The sequence below is a fragment of the Zootermopsis nevadensis genome, unplaced genomic scaffold (assembly GCF_977971745.1).
Source record: "Zootermopsis nevadensis isolate Lab colony 2312 unplaced genomic scaffold, Znev_1.0 Znev_ptg000006l, whole genome shotgun sequence".
NCBI classification, from domain to species: domain Eukaryota; kingdom Metazoa; phylum Arthropoda; class Insecta; order Blattodea; family Termopsidae; genus Zootermopsis; species Zootermopsis nevadensis.
Window position 1 is genome coordinate 10,894,044 of NW_028259138.1, and position 24,393 is coordinate 10,918,436.

The following is a 24,393-nucleotide window of genomic DNA, read 5'->3' on the forward strand; positions in this document are numbered from 1 at the left end:
AATAGGCGATATTTCAACATATATATGTCACTGTCTTGACTTCTGACAGGCGTTGTCCCACAGGATAGCCATTTTAATAAAATTAAAGGGAGAATTTTCGTAAGTGCAAGATGTTCAGTTCATATTCATATTTTTATCCACTCTAAAGTGCAAACCTTTCTAAAAAGTACGGGTCACCTAGGAGTGGAATCAAGCGTTCTGGACGCGTAGCTCGAATGAGGAAGGCAAGAAATTGAGCGGAGTGATTTGTAAAAGATACCTCGTGGAAGGCGGTGTCTGCATTATCAGGCAATGTTAGGATGCAAATTTTGCCATGGGATATGCGATGCTTGCATGAATTGACACAACACAGAATTAAAGTGTTATTATTTATATTTATTTATTTAGTGTTCTGTCTGACGACAGGTCCATATGAACAGGATCCTTCCATCCTTTTCTCGGACTGGGACCTGTTCATATACGTACTTGGCAGATGATCCAGAAGTGGTTTGCCATTGCCTTCTTCTGTGTGTGAATGGAGTAATTGTTGGGATGCCACGGAGAAACCGGGGAAGCCCCCGGAGGAAAACTCCGTGTTGCCTAGACCACGGCCTTGCCCAACACAAGTTATAAATTCGGGCACCGCCGGGAATCGAACCCGGGACCCCAGGATTACAAGGCCAGCGTTCTAACCGCTAGACCACCTCATCTTATTATTATTTAGTGTTCTGTCTGACGACAGGTCCATATGAACAGGATCCTTCCATCCTTTTCTCGGACTGGGACCTGTTCATATACGTTCTTGGCAGATGATCCAGAAGTGGTTTGCCATTGCCTTCTTCTGTGTGTGAATGGAGTAATTGTTGGGATGCCACGGAGAAACCGGGGAAGCCCCCGGAGGAAAACTCCGTGTTGCCTAGACCACGGCCTTGCCCAACACAAGTTATAAATTCGGGCACCGCCGGGAATCGAACCCGAGACCCCAGTTTGGCCGTGAAAGTGACTGGATATGTTTAGGTGAACGACGAGGTTTCAATTCTCTGTAAGTGGCTGGGATTTTTCTCGTCATCTCTGTGGCCAGATGAGCCCTACGCCATCCACTCGCCTCGAGGGTAAATCGGTCGGAACTTGAAGCTGGATCAGAATGCTTGAAAGCATTATTTTTATGTTACTTTTTCGCTTTCAGGGCTGTTTTCGCCGCTAAGTTTAAAACAGGGCTCGCTTTTTGGTTTTGTATTGTCACCTCTTTGGAAGTGGACAGTCGACATGCTTCTTATAAGAAACGATTTCGAGAACGGCAGCGAATTTAATGACAAGCCCACGTTATCAAAATCGAGTTTATTCCATGAACTTCCCATTTCCTTGTTCCTATTAGTACTATATTTTATTTTATTTTGTTCCCGTCTTTGTTTCTATGGTGACAGTCGCCGTGGTTCCGCCAAATGCACGCAGAAATGTATATGCAAAAATGGCATAAAGAATATTATGGTATTTGTAATAACACGTAATCAAATCAGTTAGAAATACAATAACATTATTTTTGTGCGTTCTTTTTACAAAGTTGAAACGTGAAAGTGTTATGGTGATGTCATATCTGTTCATCTGTTAGTTCGTCCGCGCGTTTCATATCTTAAATTAATCGACCGATGTCAAGAGATATTTGGTATTTTAAGGTCTGCACCAAAAGTTGTCGGACGAATTCAATGTTGGTTCTTGTCCGTCCGGTACGCACGGTCATGAACCTTTGAGTTCTATAAAAGGCCGGAAATTTCTTGCTACCTGAGCGACTTATATTTAATTTACTGTTTAATATAACCGTGAAACCGTGAAGTGTGTCCATTTTATTAAAAACAGCTTAACTTACAAGAAGTCGAGTATTGCATTAAATGCAGATCTGAATGTGATCTATAAGCGTAATTTTAAACATCTTTCGACGAAAGTAATATTTAAGAAAATACATAAAAGACAATTATTCCAACAGTAATTTTGTTTCTGTTATGAATGCACAATGAATTGTAAAGGAAAAAAATATTTGGAAAACAGGCCTATGTGTACTCCATTTTTCACCTTTTCTGTACTTTGTTTCCACGAAGTTTATTCAATAAATTCAATCTTTTGTTGAATGGCCCACCTTTTCGTCTGCCGATACGGATATATCATATTCGAACCTTCTTAACGGATGTTAATGAAATTTGGCACCTGATTTCGCTAACTAAAGATCTTGGGGGGGGGGGGGGGAACCGGTTTGGTTATTTTCTCAAAAACTTTTTACAGTACGAAGAATTATCGCTTGCTTATTATGTACATGTGTTAAGTTGCATACTTTTATTTATATAATTAATATTTAATCACAGTGAAACAAAAAATTGTTCCGGTATATTGTAATAATATCATTAGCTTCCGAACAGCTCATTCTAAGGACTGGAGCTCGTCTCTCCACTTTTGTATTGCTACTGGAACCGTAGAAGTGTTCTTGCTCGACGTGACTGTCGCCCTGTACATCGGCTGTTGTTGTTCTGAATGTCTTTCATGCGTCTCTGAACGGCGTGTGGTGTGAGGGCAACCTTATCACGGGAAATGGAGTTTTTATGTGGGGCTATTCGGTTGGCGATCGTTTTAAAAGATTCTCGAGTTTGTCAGGTTCTCGTTTGGCTCCAGCGGATCGCGAGTTATGTTCGCGCCGAGACGGTTTTGTCTCCCGGGCGAGATGACCGGAAGAATTGCCCATGTTACACACCTCTGCAGAAACAGGCGCCATCTTGCTACGTAATCATCATTATTTGTACCGAACGCATGATATAAACGCATAATGTCGAGGTCGTACCCATCCGAATATACTCGAAACTACTCAACGGATGTACATAAGATTTGGTATTAAAAATCTGAAGACTTGCTTTCTTTTGTATGCATATCGGTTCAGTACATCCGCTACTATACATGAGGCCTATATCAACATAGGGTAATCGGACACAAATAAGGTTACATAACGTAAAATACTACCAAGATATAACCATAAGTGTAAGTTACAAGGGATTAGCAGTATATGTTAGATAGTAATGGAGTACTGTTAATTGTGTGGACCGCAAGAAATTGGTGTTATTCGGACGTAGGGAGGTCTATGTGTAAGAGAACACAACTTTATCATTACTATTTACAAAAAAAAAGTAATGCAGGGTGATGGAGACAGTAAGTTGCTTCGAAACGTCGGCCTGTATCTACCCTACTACACGGTGCATCATCGTCTAACACGGCCATCTTTATATTCTTGTGGGAACATATGGCAGCTTACTTCCAGACCCTTACCTGCTCACCGTTCATGGTCATCCTCCAATCAAATTCGACGCTGTGTAACCGCTGCATTTGAAACAGCGTCGTTAAGAACCTCAGGATCAGTTTTCTTGCCTAACCTCTGTTGTCCACACGCTGCCCTTGCGCGCCGCCGCCATATTTCACAGCAGTTCTTTGGCCATTGTCGGCCCCGTCGAGAATAAACATCTGAGGCCGCGATAAATTAGAGACGACTTATTTCTGTTTCTTATTTTCGTTCAGAGATCGGTTTCGTCTCGCGGTAGGGCGGACCACGACCGTCTACCCCATGCGAACTTCATACTGGAAGAGTGGACAATGTCGAATGTTTTAGAGTCCAGAAATAAATTTGGCTTATTTCTGACTCTGGATGCAAAACATTTCCGTGTGAACTATGACTATCAAAATTCAAATGCTTGCAAGTTATTCTTCTGGGGAAATAAAGCAAGCTTAAAATAAATGATACGTTTTGTGGACTCATTTGTTATTTCTGATGGCCGATTCAATTTTCATATTAGTTATACGTATACAGTGACAGAATGAAATGCTAGGAAGAAAATTATCTCCGTTTTTGAAGACACTGTTGAGGAATAGGGCTTCAGCATGTCGCCAGGAATTAAGCGTTGAAAGATTTAATGTTCCTTCATAATTATTGCAAAACACGCCCACAAAAAAAAAACATCTGTTACACCATAAGACACCGCCACGGTGGTCTAGCGGTTAGAACGCTGGCCTTGTAATCCTGGGGTCTCGGGTTCGATTCCCGGCGGTGCCCGAATTTATAACTTGTGTTGGCCAAGGCCGTGGTCTAGGCAACACGGAGTTTTCCTCCGGGGGCTTCCACGGTTTCTCCGTGGCATCCCAACAATTACTCCATTCACACACAGAAGAAGGCAATAGCGAACCACTTCTGGATCATCTGCCAAGAGCGTATATGAACAGGTCCCAGTCCGAGAAAAGTATGGAAGGATCCTGTTCATATGGACCTGTCGTCAGACAGAACAATAAATAAATAAATACACCATAAGGCAGCAAATTTTGTTTGAACTGTTTCGGGTTTAGACGAATTCGTCTGTGTTATTGAATTCCAAGCTGTACCTGCACACTAAAGTTTGGACCAGCAAATATTGCTCCATGAGCCTGAAAAGATGTAATGAAACCTCAAGCACGCCTCATTTAGATCTCTGAATCAACCAAACCGACTTGCACATATGCCTATGTGCCACTGTTGCGCTGCATACTTACAGAAGGCGACCACCACATTGATAAATTGGGGATGACCAACCAGGCACAGAATATGGGGAGGAGTCCTCTTGCCAATAGATCCATGGATATAATATAGCTACTTTTCCCCAACTTCTTAAGCTGCTATTCCAAGCATAAGATGTATCTTTTAAAGAAGGTGGTAGTCTAGAAGTCTGGCCGATAGAGCAGTAACAGTTTGGGCTGGTTTTCATTTCTGTCTACAGTGGTATGTACTTGGATATGCAAACTGTTCGATATTTATTGCAACAGGACATTTTTCAGATGCATTCTCTGTGATTTTAATACTTTATTTGGCCTTCATATTCGCAAATACAATTATTGCAGAGATAATCGCACAAAGATAGCCAGGATCATTGCGTTGTCAGAAGTTTCTCCCGTGTGTTTCGGAAATAGGAAATTGAAAAAAGTTTCGAATGAAAGTTTTAGTTCTTAATTGCGTGTAAATGTTTCATCACGTACGCTTACGTAGGGTCTGTTCGAATGTTAGGTACGATGTGACGTTTAAAAGAAAATTGGTAAGTTTTTATTTAAGCGAGCTAAGTAGGAGGTGAATCAAAATTATATTTGCTCGAGAGCTTTTTTATTGGTGAATACTTTCAAATATTCAGTTTCATTAAAATCCGTCGAAAATTTTGGAGATCTGACCTTCTGATTCATGGACACGGTCTTTTTATTTTTTACTTTAATGATGGTAAAAAAACCCACGAAGTCTTGTAACTTACGTAAGGGAAAAAAACGAAATGTATCTTAGCCCCGATTGCACTGGGAGTCTTCCAATGTCTCCCGATACGTGTTTTGTACAGCCCCTCAAGCACCGCCTTGCTAGCCACGCTCTCGGTATACATTGACGTAAGTCCAGGAAAGAACTTGAAGATTTCCGTCTTCTGGGTTGTTGCGCTGTGTAGTCTGGTCGATGTTAACCAACGTTTCAGAGGTCATACTGCCTCCATCATCAGGGCGATGAGTATGAAGATTTCTGTCTTCTGGGTTGTTGCGCTGTGTAGTCTGGTCGATGTTAACCAACGTTTCAGAGGTCATACTGCCTCCGTCATCAGAGTATGAAGATTTCTGTCTTCTGGGTTGTTGCGCTGTGTAGTCTGGTAGATGTTAACCAACGTTTCAGAGGTCATACTGCCTCTGTCATCAGGGCGATGAAGATTTCCGTCTTCTGGGTTGTTGCGCTGTGTAGTCTGGTTGATGTTAACCAACGTTTCAGAGGTCATACTGCCTCCGTCATCAGGGCTGGGGATCAATCTCTTGTCTGCTGTCCACGACTCCTCATTCAGTATATTTGAAAATATAACTTGTTTTTAATTTCCTCCATCTCTGTTCAAGGTGAGAGTACCAGCATCTTTATATGTATTTCGTGAACTGTTGATCCTTCATTTGTGATTTTAATAAGTCTTGTGTTAAGAACGTAATTAAGAAGACTATCACTATTCGCGCCCACCTGGAACCGCGTGCCAGACAGCCCCGATATTTTGTTTGTAGGATTACACTCCTGGTCTGTTCTTAAACGAAACAAGTCCTAAGTAGCCCTAAAGTAGGCTACGTGTCATTAATGAATGTGAGGTTAGTTGGGCCTTGGTCGTCGTTCTGGATCTAGTAGTGAACAGAACAATTCCCAATTGTCCTGCCAGAAATCGGATCTCTGGTATCTACTCGTGTGTTAAGTTACTGTTTCATGAAACAAGTCTGAATCCTTTCTAAGGAAGCTTTGTGATCCTACTAGCAAATATCCTTTGTTCAGGTTCAGTAAACATTTTGCTCTTGTTCAGTTTAAATAGCCGGGAACAATGTGCCCATCGGTTTTATGTTGTCCATAGGAACATTAGCGACGACATAGCTTAAGCGTGAATTTGTAAAGAATTGGATTTAGTGCAAAGTGATGCTGAAGTTTGGGGGGAGGGGTTTACTTCATGTGGGTGGCTGGCGGGTTGCAGACCTTGAGGAAGCCATGGAGATGCTAGAGATGACAAACGGAGTTCTCGCCTCATTTGTTCCTGCTTCTTCTTTCAGTCATCAATCTCTTTCGTTTCTCTTACATCACTGTTGCAACTGTCTGACAACAGAACACGTTATTTTCCGTATCTCCACGGCGCAGAGCGTGATTACGTAGACCTAGGATGTCGCTTTTCAACCGATTAATTTATTAGTGCTAGTCGATTGACTTTCAACCATTCAAATGTTAACACCGTCATGTATAGTTTACATGATTATGTTTGATATTTAAATATTTCAGTGCTGAGTTCTGTTTAAAAATAGGTTTCCGTTTTTCCTTTCCGTGTCTGGCTTAGAATCTCTGTTAATAAAGTGAGACCTTGTCTTTAAGTGTCAAGAGACGGCAGGAGATTTTAATTTGATTGTCAAATACAAACCGGTTTTAGAGCCAAAATGTCCCTTTTTACGCGGTGTGAGGTCGCTTGAACATTGGGATCGTTGGTTCAAATCCCACTTGAGGCATGCGTGCTCTTCCGAGGCCCCCGCCCAAGGAGTCAACCAAATGTCAGAAAGAAAGTTCTAGTCTGGGAGTCTGGCAGAAAAATTCTCCAGAATGGCCAAGTGTCTTGTCTTCTGAATGCGATGTCTCGAGAATAGCTTAGTCAGAAACGTGATTAGTCTACGGGCTGACGACCGGGCTTCGAATCCCGGCGGGAGTAGTGACTTTCCTCTTTACCCCCGCTTACATACCGGCTCTGGGTTCCACCCAGTCTACTATGCAATGCATGCCGGGGGTAAAGCGGCCGGGGCATGAATCTGACCGCACCCATCCATCTAGTGCCAAAGTTTAGACTGAATGGAGTTATATCCTTACTCTCCACACGATTTTATTATGTGCTTAATTGAGGACAGGGACAACTTTAACTTTACGTTTTACAGCAGTGAAACGAATCAGAGTTAGTGCCACGTAAATGTCCAAAAAGTAGTTCGTATCTTAAGAATTTTACATGGAGAAGGACCCGACAATTCAGTTTATATTTTATTGTTTAATTGTGTGGTTACAGTCTGGAAGTGGCGTTATTAGTTCATATAATGACGGCTATTGTAAAATAGTTCTGAGAATTGGGCCTATTGGACTCTGAGACGTACTGAAATTCGTTAATTAGATCAAGATCGTCGGGAGAGAAAAAAAAAGATTGCCGACGTTCCAGATGCGTTGGATCATCGCCCTCGTTATGAAAGCAGAAATAACCTTTGAAACGAATTGCATCTTAGAAATTATGGAAAATTATCTGAATAGGTTCAGTGTAAAATTTAATGATATTGTCCGGAGTCGATGATGAACCCTCGCATGCATTTGGGTGGCAGTTCAGGTTCAGTTCGAGTGTTCGATAACCGGGGGGCATTGCGATGCACTGACAGTTGAGTGGGAGGGGTACTTGGCTCGCGGTCAGCATCTCTTGCGTACTGCACAGTGGCACAACTGTCCCTCAGTGACGGACGGACTGGCTCCAATCGCTGCATTCTACTTTTGCTTCTGACAAATGACAAGCGCTTCCGAACATCAGAATTATCCCAAGTTGTGTCGGGCCGAAGGCTTCCTGGCTTAGTCCTCTGCTAAAAGGACCGCAGACAAGTGACAGGACTTTTAACAAGGACACTTTCACTTAATTGGTTACCTCTTCAGATTGGTTAGGAGCTATCACCATCAAACAGAAACGACCTTTGGCTGAAATAAGATTTCGTCACCTGGGCAGGTCCTTCATGAGACCATGAGATATCGGTAGGTAGGATACTGTACTTCACCGCAGGTACGGGACTACTACCGGATTAAAAGATGGGGACACATGAAAGGTCAATTAATGGCATTAATTAATATTCCAAGTTGCATTTATGGCTATGTTACTCTGAGAAAGTAGTGTGCAGGCATTTCTCAACAAATCTTCGTACCTGCATAGGGAAGAATTCTTCTTCACAAGCTGATAGTCGATCAGAGGAACGGAGATACCTGGAGAGTTTTCAAATGTGGTGTTGGAGAAGAATAGAGAAGATCAGGTGGACGGATCGAGTGACCAACGAAGAAGTATTGAGGAGAGTCAACGAGCAAAGATTACACGAAGGAAAGCTAACTGGCTGGGACATATTATGAGAAGGAATGGGTTACTGAGTGATGTCATCGAAGGCCAGGTTGAAGGAAAGCGAGGACTGGGAAGAAGACTGATACAGATAACCGACGATCTGAAAAAAGGAAAGAAGATGAAGTTGCAGGACTTAAAACGAGAAGCTGAGGATAGGGAAAACTGGAGAGCTCTTTTTGGGCAGAGCAATGGACCTGTCGTAAGACAGAACACTGAATAATAATAATAGTCGATCAGCTAGTCAAGAAATTACCCACATTTTACGTGGCCAAACAGTTTTTTTTACCGTGTTCACAAGAGTGAAATAGATTGTGAAGATGCGAACTGCATTAAAGTGTCTCGGGATGTTGTTCATTGGCAGGCTTTGGCGTTATCAGTGTTGAGCCTTCATGTTCTCGTATCAGAGAGTCCATAAAAATGCAGATACAGAGGTTAATGTCCAACTGAACACGAGGTTGTGATATCGTACCAGCTGGATTGGTCTGTCGCACACTGGGAATCGAAGATAGTGTGGGGCTTCGTTGGCAGGGGAAAACCGAAGTAGACTGCACGGAGATGGACCCAGCCCATTTACCACTGCCCTGGCATTGAACTCGGGTCTCCAGCCTGAGCTGTAGCAGAGCTGGTCACTAATTACGACTGTGCATTGTTCACCACGCGACTTATAATCTATCGGAAGGAAGTTCACTTGAGCTGGAGGCACAGATCTGTTATGGAATTTGCTGATGGTCGAAACAAGTTGACACACGAAGTAAAACAAGATTTCCTGCATGCAGTTGTTGCAGAAAACTGTGTCGGGGCTCCAGTAGAGTGCGGACCACCTTGAACGTCAGGAACTTGTTTCTGAATTGTGCAGTAGAACATTCTACGTCAGCGTAGAATGTAGATATCTGGTTTGGAACACCCATTTACGTTCCTCGATGGATTTGATATTTGTTTATTGCCGATGCATATCTGTTGTTGGTTGAGTTACCGAACGGTAGATGACATTAAGACCGCCACGGTGGTCTAGCGGTTAGAACGCTGGCCTTGTAATCCTGGGGTTCGATTCCCGGCGGTGCCCGAATTTATAACTTGTGTTGGGCAAGGCCGTGGTCTAGGCAACACGGAGTTTTCCTCCGGGGGCTTCCCCGGTTTCTCCGTGGCATCCCAACAACTACTCCATTCACACACAGAAGAAGGCAATGGCAAACCACTTCTGGATCATCTGCCAAGAACGTATATGAACAGGTCCCAGTCCGAGAAAAGGATGGAAGGATCCTGTTCATATGGACCTGTCCTCAGACAGAACACTAAATAATAATAAGATGAGGTGGTCTAGCGGTTAGAACGCTGGCCTTGTAATCCTGGGGTTCGATTCCCGGCGGTGCCCGAATTTATAACTTGTGTTGGGCAAGGCCGTGGTCTAGGCAACACGGAGTTTTCCTCCGGGGGCTTCCCCGGTTTCTCCGTGGCATCCCATTCACACACAGAAGAAGGCAATGGCAAACCACTTCTGGATCATCTGCCAAGAACGTATATGAACAGGTCCCAGTCCGAGAAAAGGATGGAAGGATCCTGTTCATATGGACCTGTCGTCAGACAGAACACTGAATAAATAAAATAAATAGATGACATTGCCTGTACCCATAAGCAGTTTTCCTATGTCGTTCGTAAATTGCAAAACACGTCTTGAAATGTTCTCTAATTTACGTATGTTAATGAGAGCTTTGTTTAATGTTTTTTCGTTATCTTTTCTTGTACGGTTGTGAAGATCGAAACAAACTGTTTTGCTTACGTATAAAGTATATATTATGTTGTTTATTCGACCAAAATTAATGTTATCAAATAACTTAATATAATTCCCAAATGCCAAATTAATCGATATTTCGGAGATGAAATGTCTGGACTGAAAGTGGAATGGGGAGGTGATATTTGTCAGTTTTGACTGTTATGGCCTATCAATCAACTTTTCTTTCATTCCGTGGTCTTCTCGCGTAGAACGCACAACCAAACTTGTTCGTGTGAATGTTTGAAAGTGGCCAGCCATTCCACCTCTGCTCCGAAGGTTCTATTTCTGTCCAGCTGATAATACTATTTCTGGCGGGAGGGGTGTGTATGGGACCTTGCCACTCTAGAGACGCCGACAAACCGCTATCCCCCGATCATCACTCGGAAATTTAAATTTTACAGTTATATCTGCATAATTCTACGTTTAGTTTGTGTCTGCGAAACTTTATCACTCTCTGAGAGAAGAAAATGATCCGAGATTCTTGGTGAAGATATTCAGAACTAAAAGGGACAAAGTAACAATTGAAATGCCAGGTTTAACAGAACAAGGGATGTCCGTATATCCGTCCGTCCGTCTGTTCGTCTAATTTTAATCCTATCGCATTTTATTTGCCGTTTTAAAAGATTGATAATGTATATTTTAGGGGCTTAATATGCTGATGGTTACAGTGGAATGCATCTAGGATATCCACGTCTTATTTTGCGTGTGTCTATCTATTTGTGCGTTTCGTCCATCTGCCCTCTGTCTCTGCGTCCGTCCATTTATGATACTTTGAAACACGAACCTATTAACAGACAACACTAAGAAACTCGAATGCTGGATGTGACTATATACCTATAGTGGCGATGTGCCAAGGCCACACACCCGCCGTGACGTTCGAGCAGAACGGCTTCCAGATGGCAAGCAGATCGCGTTAAAAGAATTTTTCAGACCTTTTTTCCCGCTTTATATTAACTTCATTTTCACTGGAATTCATGTTGTCAGTTTACTTTTCATCATGATTATTTATCCCGAAGCTAATCGTTCGCAGACTTTCCTCAAAACTTTTTTGATGCTATGAGAATCTTCATGAATCCTGGTTACAGGTTTGTCAGGATTTGAATTGAGGTGAGAATACGTGATCTTGACGCAAGGACGGCCTCAAGACAGAACAAAATATAAATCTACATACAAATTTGTACAAGAAGGGTCTAAAGTTCATTGGGTAATCTGGGAAACTGCAATTTTTGTGGCAGTTAAAAACAACTCTTTGCGTGGTTACTGTACAAGTTCAGGCGATTTAATTCAGACAGTTTTAAGTGATCTGTCTCTATGACGTGTTTGTACATTGTGCGTTTAGGTTCGTACACATTTGACACACATATTCGCAACCTTGTCACGTCATCTCAATCAATTCAGAAAATAGTTTCGGATGGGTTAGACACTTCAGTCCTTATATCAGCACGGAGTGGCGAATTCCGTGGCTTTTATTAGAGGAAAAAAAATCTCGTATGTGGGGACGAATGGGAAGGAATTCGATATAAAGTTATTTTGTCCGAGGAAACCTACGAATAATTTCTGATAACCGGGATTCAAACTAGGTAGGTACTTACAAATGTGATTGAGACGCGTTGTCGTTGTGCTAACCTGCTCCGTTTGTGTTGATCTGATTTAAGTTCCATTTTTATCTTATTAATTCACCTTCACAACTTTTCTTTCGTGAAGTTAGAAGTTTCCAAGTCGAGCAAGGCGGGAGTTGATGAATTCTGTGTGACACATTTTCAGAGGAAAACCTTTCATTCCCTAAGTAAGGTGCAGGCACGGGAGGGGGGTGGGTGTAGAACAGGCCAGACAGGCTGGAATCCCTAAGGGATATCCGTCTGCTTGAATCAGGTTGTCAGGAAGGAGGGAAATGTTGGTAAATTTCATTACATTTGCATCGGTGATTGGCTTTAGCAGGGGGGTTACTCTCTATACAGTTGCCACCCTGAAATTAAATAATGCTCTTAATGCAGCCGCGGCTCAGTTTTAACTTCTTTGCTAAATCAGTTGTCGATTAGATTTTGTTTCGAGACATTGACGTCTCTGGGGTGTTGTGCTTAGCATTTTTTGTGTGTAGAATTTCGTTACCTTAGCAACGGCGGAGAAAAACAGAAGTGGGAGTAATACTTCTTAATGGAGTACGCATTAATCACGTAGACAATATTCTCCTTTTCGAGGTAAGTGTGAATTTCTGATCCATTTATTAGCCGGAAATTTCCTTGATTTGGTGAATAAATGTCAGCCGAACCGAGATTTCAGTGTACCGTGAGTAGAGCAGTCCAGTGTTTGTCAAACGACAGTTTTCAATTAGTTATTTTAAAAAATGTAACCCTAGTGCACCATACCGCCACGGTGGTCTAGCGGTTAGAACGCTGGCCTTGTAATCCTGGGGTCTCGGGTGCCCGAATTTATAACTTGTGTTGGGCAAGGCCGAGGTCTAGGCAACACGGAGTTTTCCTCCGTGGCATCCCAACAACTACTCCATTCACACACAGAAGAAGGCAATGGCAAACCACTTCTGGATCATCTGCCAAGAAGGTATATGAACAGGTCCCAGTCCGAGAAAAGGATGGAAGGATCCTGTTCATATGGACCTGTCCTCAGACAGAACACTAAATAATAATAAGTGCACCATATGTGGTATAGCAGTGAATTTTTGTAATCTCATAGTCCTGTGCTTTGATTTGTTCCCTGTTTCATTGTGTTCTTTACAAACTTCACTATTCAGATTAGCCATTATAATCCATGTATTCTATCATTCGTGCAATTTATTACTAGTTCTAAAACGTGAATCATTTAAGGAACATAGTTTATGCATGCGTGTATGCGGACATACGTATTTACAACTTAGTGCCTTGAACTGGTGCATTATATTTTAATATACCGCATCGTGGAAAATGTTGAGAAATGGCGTGTTAAACAGCCAGTATATTTGTAGTTTTGCTCGTTATTTAAGCACGCTAGTTCAATAGTTGCCGTGCTGTATCGCGTTCCTACATGGCCATCTTGAAGTGCGAGGTAAATAAACAAGTTCAGAGCAATTCTATAAAGCAAATTTTACTATTACATACACTTACAGCCCAATAAATCATGTGTCGTTTGAGCAGTATATAGGTAATATAACTTAAAAGAGTAAAATATACAAAAAAAGTTGTCAGTGGAACCAAGGTTCCGGAGAATTTGACGTAAATACGTCTATACGGAAAGGAAGTTTATATATTGGCTTTATTCTAAATATTTCCTTTATACATGCTTTAAATTTGAGATAAGTTTGAATAAGACATTGCTTATTTAACTTGAATTAGTTACGCTTAAAATGGGTCTGTGGTAGCTGAATGTAATGTAATGTTATTATTATTATTTAGTGTTCTGTCTGACGACAGGTCCATATGAACAGGATCCTTCCATCCTTTTCTCGGACTGGGACCTGTTCATATACGTTCTTGGCAGATGATCCAGAAGTGGTTTGCCATTGCCTTCTTCTGTGTGTGAATGGGATGCCACGGAGAAACCGGGGAAGCCCTCGGAGGAAAACTCCGTGTTGCCTAGACCACGGCCTTGCCCAACACAAGTTATAAATTCGGGCACCGCCAGGAATCGAACCCGAGACCCCAGGATTACAAGACCAGCGTTCTAACCGCTGTAATGAAATGTTTCCTAGGTAACATAACAATGCAGTTTCACTTTTTGCTGAATGACACTGACCCTAAAATATAGACGTATTTACGTCAATAAAACAGCTCTTGGATTTGCGTGCTGAACACTTTGTCAAATGTTTATATGCTCAGGTCATAGAGGGGCCAGAATTTGTTACTGATTCCATTTGAAAGTATTTTACTGATTGTATTATTGTTGTTGTTGCATATTCTTTGGAAGCACGTATTACTTACGTAGGCCTACAGATTTTGTCTGCGTTAAATTTGTCAGAAATGGCGGTACATCGTTAGATTTGTAAATGTTGAACAATATTTCTAACAAACAAATTTCCGTGCATAATTTGTAAGTTTAACATCTCTGTACTAGGCAGCATAATATCAATTGCAAAGGATATTGAAAGTATCGGTCGTGGTGTGTTTCAAGATACTATGTCGGTAGTCGTCTAGAACCACCGAAGCGTCAGATTTGCAGTACAGTTCCCGTATACACGTGTAGTAAAACGCTCCCTGCTTCACGACCTCGTGCTGATGTCGAAACAGACGTGGCAGGGACGGCAGGGCCCTGTAGTGTTGATGTTTATACAGGTGCCCAGGGCTGTTTTCCATTCATTATTCAGCGAGTTTTGCCGATGGGGAGAAAGGTCGATATAGCTCCCTGAGTGGACTAGTGCATCACAAGATTACAGCGACTGGCTTAACGATGATTATGATGATAATAATAATAATAATAATAATAATAACGAAATAACTATTTTGTGGAACCAACAAGTCCGAACAGATTGAACCATTCCAAATAAACCAGGTATTATAATCCGAAACAAAAATGGAACTTGTCTCTTAATTGATATAGCAATACCAATTGACAGAAATGTAATTAAGAAGAAAGCTGAGAAGATCTTGAAATAAAAGGACGTTCTCATTGAAATACAGCGAATGTGGAAAATGAAAGCAAAAGTAATACCAATAATTATAGGAGCAACTGCAACTGTCTCCAAGTCATTCAGAAAATATTTGGACAACATCCCGAGCGAACACAACATCAGGGAACTGCAGAAGACCGCCATTTTGGTATCTTCATACATCATTCGAAAGACGCTGTCGTAAAATATAATTATCCCTCACAATAAAACTATATAATACATGTAACACATATTAAAAATAAACTGTATTTCGGAAATAGCTGCTGCACTATGTAGCTCAGGGGCAAGGTTTGTTTCGGGTACATAGAAGTAAATACCCTATAAAGTGGTGAATAGATGGAATAATAATAAAAATATTACGATTTTAAAACCGCTCCAATCTGTAATATGTGGAAACTGTTCTTTTGGGATTTTTCTATCGTCTAAGTTATCAAATTATTACGTTTCGGAATCTGTATTCTGACAGACTTGTTCCACGCATCTCATAATCCTGATTTTTAATCTTATCAACGATATTTCGTGAGGAAGTCCCCAGTTTGCTTATACTTACTCCCTGGTTTTACTCTGTCGTTCTTGGATCCGTTCTGTATCGCATTCCGCGCTTTAATGTTAATTCGTTGTTTCATGCTCCAAGGCAAGGGCCTGAATTAGAAATATTCTGACGTATAGGGAATATGGAGGTAAAACTCCATGCTGTCTAGGTTTCGGCTCGGCTCCGGTCCAAGGTGAGTGGGCACATTGTCCCCGGGGAAAGAGCTGCCGATACTAATTGGCGAGGAAACCTGGTGAACGTCTGAGCTGTTCTCGAACCAGTGGCAGCGGGTGGAAAAATGTCGCCTGTGGCCTCCTGGGAATCTAATTCTAGCCGAAAGGGCGTGTAATTGGGACAGGCAGTTGGAAGTGTGCACTTAATTATTATATCAGAACTTTATAATTCAGTTTTCTATGCCGGAATAATCCTTAAAATGAAGAAAATTGAGTAATTTAACAAACATTCAGTTGTTATTTCAGTCTTAACGGGGAAGATTAATGCTTATGAGAAATACATAAAGCCTGTACAGCTTATGTCACGCATAGGCTTTATTTTATTTATTTAGTGTTCTGTCTGACGACAGGTCCATATGAACAGGATCCTTCCATCCTTTTCTCGGACTGGGACCTGTTCATATACGTTCTTGGCAGATGATCCAGAAGTGGTTTGCCATTGCCTTCTTCTGTGTGTGAATGGAGTAATTGTTGGGATGCCACGGAAGAAAACTCCGTGTTGCCTAGACCACGGCCTTGCCCAACACAAGTTATAAATTCGGGCACCGCCGGGAATCGAACCCGAGACCCCAGGATTACAAGGCCAGCGTTCTAACCGCTAGACCACCTCATCTTATTATTATTTAGTGTTCTGTCTGACGACAGGTCCATATGAACAGGATCCTTCCATCCTTTTCTCGGACTCGGACCTGTTCATATACGTTCTTGGCAGATGATCCAGAAGTGGTTTGCCATTGCCTTCTTCTGTGTGTGAATGGAGTAATTGTTGGGATGCCCCGGAGGAAAACTCCGTGTTGCCTAGACCACGGCCTTGCCCAAAACAAGTTATAAATTCGGGCACCGCCGGGAATCGAACCCGAGACCCCAGGATGACAAGGCCAGTTTTCTAACCGCTAGACCACCGTGGCAGGCGCATAGGCTTAGAGTCTTCTAATTTTGCTCACTATCCTTCGAAGACGTAACAAGAAATTCATCCCCGTTGTCTCTTGTTCCGCAGTGATCTGTCCCCCACGTCTTTATTTTTGCATTTATGCAAACGTAGGCTTGTCCTGTTAACAGGCTGACCTCTGGTACTTGTGGCAACGCTGTTGGGCGTGGCCTGTGGTCTCCGTTAGAACCAGTGTTCCTGAAATGTCACCACTTTTTTCCTTCCAAAGATGACACAGATTATCTTCTTGATACTGCAACCTTGTTGGAGACCTTCAGTATCGACGGTGATGGAATTTCTGCAGTAGTTGATATAAGTAACTAATATATGTACAGTTTTGTAGGATTTGGGGTTTTCGCGCAGTTAAATTTACAGGTTGGTGTGTGCACAGCAATGCTTGAGAGATTATTCTCAGGAACTTGAGACTGGAGGAGTCCTCATCATTACTCACCAGCCAACTTTCTGGGCCTTGCCTAGCGCAGGTGTCCCCGCGCCCGGATTCGTGGGACTTATGATGGACACAGTAACACTGGGACAGGTTCTTCGGTTTTACCCCTCCACCTTTGCTCCATATTCACTCAGGCCATCTGGGGCGGGGGACATAAGTGCCGTTAGAGACCCAGTTCAGAAGTCCCAATAACCAACATTCCAGATGTATAACCCGAAAATTTAACATCGCTAATACCAATTTTATTCTGTCATCGATATGTCCCATACTAGTTCATGGCGCGGAGCTTAATTAAACACCCGTTACAAATCTCCCCCTTTTTTACAAAAAAAATTGTCAACACGAAATTTTGAGGGTCACTATAATGCAGATATCACCAATAAATGACTTTCATTTCGTGTCTTATTTGATTTCAGTCTCAGTCCTTCGGTGTAAATTGAATCACTGAACAATTCTGTACTTGAAGCCTTGTCTGTGCACCCCTGTCCTGTTAGATATATATTTACAGTCCTTTCTGTCGCGGGCGGAGGGATGTTTCCAACTGCGCATGCGTAGCTTTCACTGCGCAACAAGTGTCGCACCTTGATGTGCACTTGTTTCTTCTGCCCTTGCCTTGTATCGTTGGTTGCAACTCGACCGTCTTCTTTTTTTCTTCTCTCACGTCCCTTTTTAACACGTAAGGCGTCAGAGGCGTTTTACGGCCGAGTTGAGTCCCGCGCTCTCTCGTGGTAATTCTGCGAACTTTCAGTAGAGATTGAATCATGAAGGGGCCGGGGGTGCGAATTCGTGTCTCTGACGATCAGATTAATTTGTAGTGTGTTGGCAGTGTGTGGTGTCAGGGTTTGGAACTCATGGGAACTTCGCGGTCTGCACGGGCCGGGTTAAACTTGCTACCTCTAGGATACTCGTCGCCGTGAGAACGTAGTATCTCACGCAGTTATGTCTCATTAATTAGTTTTGTTAGAAAGGCAGTAAAGTAGTTGATTAGCTGTGTACACGGGTCTGTTAGTGTCCGATTATCCATAGCAGATCAGTGAACCTAATTATGCTCTTTGTCACACAGTGTGGATTATCTACACATTTGTTCCTGTCTGCCAAATGTGTTCTCTTCTCCTTACGTCTGCCTCCCATTCTCAAGTTGCATCTTCTCGCAATGTATGGCGGGTAGCTAGCTAACGGGGAAGTTCTCTCTCCCCTTAATTCACTGGAAGCTCGCGTTACGGTGCACTAAATCAAAGGACAGTCCTTCCTGGCTAATAATGTTATTATTACGCAGTCATGATAGATGCGGTCTGGCGAGGCGGGGACGGGAAATCTTAGACAAACGCAAAGATAAAAATGAATCAGAGTGATCAGGTGTGTGTTGAGGTCGGAAGTAAGCCGAGTGTTTCAGTTCGGAGTATCACAGGCAAATGTTTTTCGTATGTATTCTTTCCAATTTTACTTCTCTAGATGGCCATTTAAATTTGCTTTCTGCAGATACACATCTATTAACAAACTTTGTAGAGCGGAGTTCTTCTAGAGATGCTGATAGTTTCTTACTTGGTCAGTTCCTATTTTCATGAAACCCGTGGGTCCATTGTCACGTTCACAACACCCCGCCCTTGGTCCATATTCTGAGTCACATGAATCCAGTCCACACCTTACCACTCTGCTTATTTAAGATTCGTTTTAATATTATCCTCCCATGCACGCATGCATGAAGCCCCAGGGGTTAAATAAGATATCCCGGTTGGGACTAGGCGTGGAGACCTTACTTGGGGGTGCCCCCGGACATGGCGTATTCCCGCTCTGGGGGCGAAGCTCCTCGGGTGCCTTCCCGATCCTCCTGACGACAGGACGATGTAACTTGATTTTAGAGGCCTAGGGATGTGCAACTCGGGGACGGCAACGCTGAGGGGGATAAATAAGAACAAGAATAACATTAGGAATTAAAATAATAACAGAAATAGGAATGAGATGACGTCACGATTATGCTGGTTGCCTATCTCGTATGAAAACCACACCAGACAGTCTGGTTGCACGATCAACTCTGTGTCGAAATGATCGTTGACACCCACTGTAAACTGGTACGTACTACCTAGCCTTTTCCTGGAGGGACTGAGGAAACACACGAAAACCTCAGGATAACCTGTGTCCGGGCAGAGATTTTAACGTGGAACCCTCCCGAATACGAAGCGATGGTGCTAACCATTCGGTCACGACGTTCAGTTCTTCGACAGTTTAAAAGCCTATAGGCCTACGTTTATATGAACGAAATTTATTTTGGCAACTTATTTGTGCACTTTACAAGAACAGCTGGCCTCAGATATGGAAGTTGGCAACCTTTCTAGACGGGAAAGTAAACTTCCGTAATACCCCTGCTGTAAGTTGCCAACGCCTACTTCGCGTTGTTGGTGTGTGACCTTGGATGTTGAATTGGCTCTTGGGAGTAAAAATGTTGGTCACCCCTGTCGCGTAGACAGAATGCAATTAGGCATACATGGCAAATTCTGTTTCCGCTTCATGTTGTGGGTCTAATTGCAATGTTTTTTTTTGTGTGTAGGCAGAGAATAGTTAGAAGTTTAGGCATATATGGTACGACCGGTCGTGACGAAAGAGTATACCAGATTCAGACGTACATAACTGGAAGGGTAAGGGGTCCCCCTGAGTCACAATGCGAAATTGATTTAAAGATGTTGTCGTTTCCGAATTGATCTGCAACTCATATTTTAGTATCGATATATTACTAATTCTGAAGTTACGTTGCCCAAAGTACAGCGAGTCTAGACATGCAAATTTTTGAGAGGAGGAGCCAGCAAATCGATCCCGGTCCTGAGCTGGAGCCCGAAATCTTCGAGGTCCCCTTCTCCTGCGGGCCATCACTCATTTCCTTATGACAAGTTCGTCCAGCAGGCAGTCTGTCAGCCCTCTTAGTGCCAGAAGGACCCAGGTCACGCAGAAGGCACGCGAAATTATCCTCCAGGCACAAATGCGGTTTGTTACTCTATAGTTAATGTACTTGTAATCTGTGCACAACGGGAAGGCGGAATCCGTTCGTCCGCCCACAATCTTCGAAATCAATCGGCGTACAGTTTTGTAGAATTTCTCAATTAACTGCCTGCACCTTTCCAGTCATGTTACATGAATAAAGTGTTGACTGGATTCAACTGGCCCGTGGAAGATAACAGTGGGTTTCGGTGAACAGATTTATGATTTACCTGGTTCCATGACCAGCTGAATTTGTTACTGTGTAGGATTTGAGGTTTTAACGGCTGTGAGTATGAAGATTTCCGTCTTCTGGGTTGTTGCGCCTTGTAGTCTGGTAGTAGTTTACCGACGTTTCAGAGGTCATACTGCCTCCGTCATCAGGACGATGAGTATGAAGATTTATGTCTTCTGGGTTGTTGCGCTGTGTAGTCTGGTAGTAGTTTACCGACGTTTCAGAGGTCATACTGCCTCCGTCATCAGGACGATGAGTATGAAGATTTATGTCTTCTGGGTTGTTGCGCTGTGTAGTCTGGTAGTAGTTTACCGACGTTTCAGAGGTCATACTGCCTCCGTCATCAGGACGATGAGTATGAAGATTTATGTCTTCTGGGTTGTTGCGCTGTGTAGTCTGGTAGTAGTTTACCGACGTTTCAGAGGTCATACTGCCTCCGTCATCAGGGCGATGAGTATGAAGATTTCTGTCTTCTGGGTTGTTGCGCTGTGTAGTCTGGTAGTAGTTTACCGACGTTTCAGAGGTACTTGCGAGGCTTATCGCCGGATGAATTAGTTGCTGTTTGCTTTTAACAGAACACAGGATCTTTTGGTTTGTTTCTCTGTCTCTCCTTCTCTCTCTTGGTGGAGACAGAGTGTCCTCTTTCAAGCTACTGTCACAACCAAGAATCGACACGAGTTTCTCTTGAATACAGATTCAGGAATTACCCCTACATCAGCGCTCTCCATGGGATGACTGATATAATTTTTTTGGTGTGAAGGACTGTGTGCCTGTTTAGTTGGTACCCCCCCTCACCCCACCCTCGAATACAGTAATAGTCAACCAGATGGTGAATAGATTCCCTGCTCTTATGGAACCCGAAAGTTCATCTCTAGGCCAACTCATGCTATCGTAGTGATACCTGGCTCTGATATGTGTTGGGGATCCCAATCCAGGTAGGCGTCCACCCAGTCACTTTGGGAATCTCGTATGACGTCATAACCCAGCAAAGACAGGTGCCAGACAAATCACCGTCGCGGAGGTCAGAGGCTTTCCCTTAAAAACATTCCACAACAACTTAGGCCTAAGGGAGCATCCTCGATTTGAGAATCTAGAAGGGGTCGTCCATGAAGTCACTTGTTAAGCCTACTTTTGGGAAACGTAAAATGCTTGCAAGCTAAAAACGTTGTCACGTGTTAGTTTACATTATACCCGTCATTAGGTTCGTGGCAAGCCATTAACATTTGCAAGGGGTATTGAAATTTTTGAAAGGATGTTGGAAAATACAAAATATTTACATGAGACTTTAGGTTTACGTTTCAAAAAGTGTATTATTTTCTGGTTTGTTTGTGAATGCCTAAAGGTGAGAACAAATTTTTGAACTGCCGTCAATAGGAAGATGACGGTTTATTAAAAATTTAGAAAACGATGCAGATTAATAAAACGTACGTGCTTTATTTTAGGCTAGGTGATGATGTCACAGAAACTTTAAATAGACTCGAAGGGCTTTGCATTTATACTTGCATTACGTGTCCGCTTGGCTTTTATAGGACTAAGTGAAACTTTAAAAAAAAACCGTAATTGTGATTGGAAATCGGTGTATCTAAATTGAATTAAGACAAATTAATATAATGGCTGTGGGACAGAAAATTACGAGAACTGCAACTTTAAATGATTTTAATATAATCAGAAATAAATACTCTTGTGACAGTAGAATCTTGTCTGTTCACTTCTTTTGCGAACCGTTTAAGTGTAAGTGTGATCGCGTGTGACTTAGTTCTCACAGCGTCCGGGGTGATTTCTAAATCACCCTCCCCTTTTGGAGTTACAGCCCTTTTGCACGGAACGTTTTTAACGTGTCCTACAGCCGCCACTGAGCATTCGGTCCTCCGGTAGCAACTGTCGGTATGAGCGGTGGGTTCGAGGCTCCACCGACCGGCGCCTCCCGTGCATGGCTCCAGATAGAGTGGCGCCAGACCAGCAGGGACGACAGATTGGTGGTGATGGGGGGGGGGGGGTAGAGGGGGTAGAAAGCGACATTCGGACTTCGGTTCCGGCTTAGGAAGCATGGAGAAAATTGTACGAATAATCAGGCAACGACGGTTCTGCAGAATGTCGCAGATTCAAGCGTATGAATACGCGAACGTGTCGAGAAGTAGTGCCGTTATGATTTCCAGCATCACGTGAAAGTGAAATGGATGTAGAATATTCCTTCCTCCCATTCTGTGTTTCTTTTCGATTCTTATATCTTTTAGTCCCTTTGTCTCGTTTTATTTGGTTTTGTTTCTTCCCTTCAACCTCTCCCACTCGTATTGTTGATCTTGTATTTTGTTTCCATTCATTTTTCTTCTTATCTTTGTTTCTTTAATTTTGTTTCTTATATTCCTTTCTCTTGCCATTATTAATTTATTGTTTCTTTCTACTTTCTCGCTTTCCTCTCTTTAGAATTTCACTCGTTAATTAATTATCCTATAAATAACCAGTGGATACAGCGAATGACTCTCCTCTCTAGGACACAGTAAGATGTTTCAGCTGTGAAATAATTTATTCACTAAATTAGGTCGGTATATTTCCTTGCAGCCAGTCGCATTTCTTCAGTAAGAAATCCTTCCTGCAAACATAGGCATACAGTCAGAGTACCTCGGGATTTGCTTCACTGTATCTTTAAATTAGTTAGTTGCTATGGCAACGACCTCCAATTAAACTCTGATTTTCTTTGCTAAGTGCGATTTCGTACGTTGCAGTCTGTTTCTTGTGTACAAAGAGCGCTGCCTCGACACTATCCTACCTTCCCACACTTGCGAACGTGGCTTTAGAACATGTACTCGCCTTTGGTTAGGTGCATTTGAACGTTCAGAAGGATTAAATATGTTTAAATTCCACTTCTATCTTTCGACGATGGCCTGTGGCTACGTAGCCCGTGAGGACACAATCTAGAGGTCGGATAGCAACACGTTCTGTCATCATATCGGCTGTGAAGGTGCAGTTATTAATCATTACACCAGAATATATCGCCCCGTCGCCATGTTATTTTTTAATTACTAGAACGTTGCATGCTACCCTACAAAACGTCTAGTGTTGTTCCCACCTCAGAAGTTAGAGGATGGTTGTCATGTCGCTTTTGTTGGTGAATTTAAGTTGGTAAGTGTGAAGGTATGATATTATGTTCATACCGAATTTCATGAAAAACGAGTAAGGAACTCTCTTTATGCGAAATCTGAAAAATGTTTATTTTAATATGTACACTTTTTTTGGCAAAAGAGGTTGTTTGTACCCCCCCCCCCCTCTGTCCTCTTAAACGTCGGACAGGCATCAAGTCTCCATGACGCAGTAAATTCTAGAATTTTAATTGTTAAATTTTGAAATAACACAGTGGACAATTTTCAACCAGAATATCGCAAAAATGCTGACACACCACTCTCAAAAAACTTCCAAACGATACCTGAGGATTTTGTCATATTTTATAGCCTAGTGATACATTTTGAATACAAGTCTCCAAAATATTATTTACAGGCCTTGAAATCCATCTGCCGCACGTTTTAAAGGAAAAGTTAAGTAAATTATTTCAGACGGATATAAACCCATCAATAATAACTAAATATAAATAAGTTGCAAGAGTTATAATTTCTTATACAATAACCCCATGCATCAAAGTTCTTGAGAAGCTAAATATGACGCCCAGCTAGTCAAGGAATTGTTCGCATGAAGGTTCATTACCACGTTTACTATAGCGCGTCACGCGGTCTCTATTATGATCCAGATCAATCCAATCCCATTTCCTTAAGATCCATTTTAATATTATCCTCGCATTTACGCCAAAGTCTTCTGAATGGTTCAGACTTTCCAACCACAGTTTTTCACGCATTTCTCACCTGACCATGCACGCTACATGTACCGTTTATCACATCCTTCATGATTTAACCATCCTAATTGTTTATGAGATACTTAGAATAGTAAGTGTTCGATTTTATGCTAATCTTTTCTTGTGACACTTATCACAGCGTTTATTATAAAATAGTCCTGGAAATGTGTGTTTGATTGACCTCCTTTAGATGCTATTTGTTTCCACTTAA

General features: G+C 42.3%; 1 protein-coding gene across 1 annotated transcript in view; it reads left to right on the forward strand.

Annotated features, from left to right (window-relative positions):
- Positions 1 to 24,393, forward strand: part of foxo (forkhead box, sub-group O) — a 294,124-nt gene that overhangs the window by 260,504 nt on the left and 9,227 nt on the right. The gene's annotated exons all lie outside the window — the stretch shown is intronic.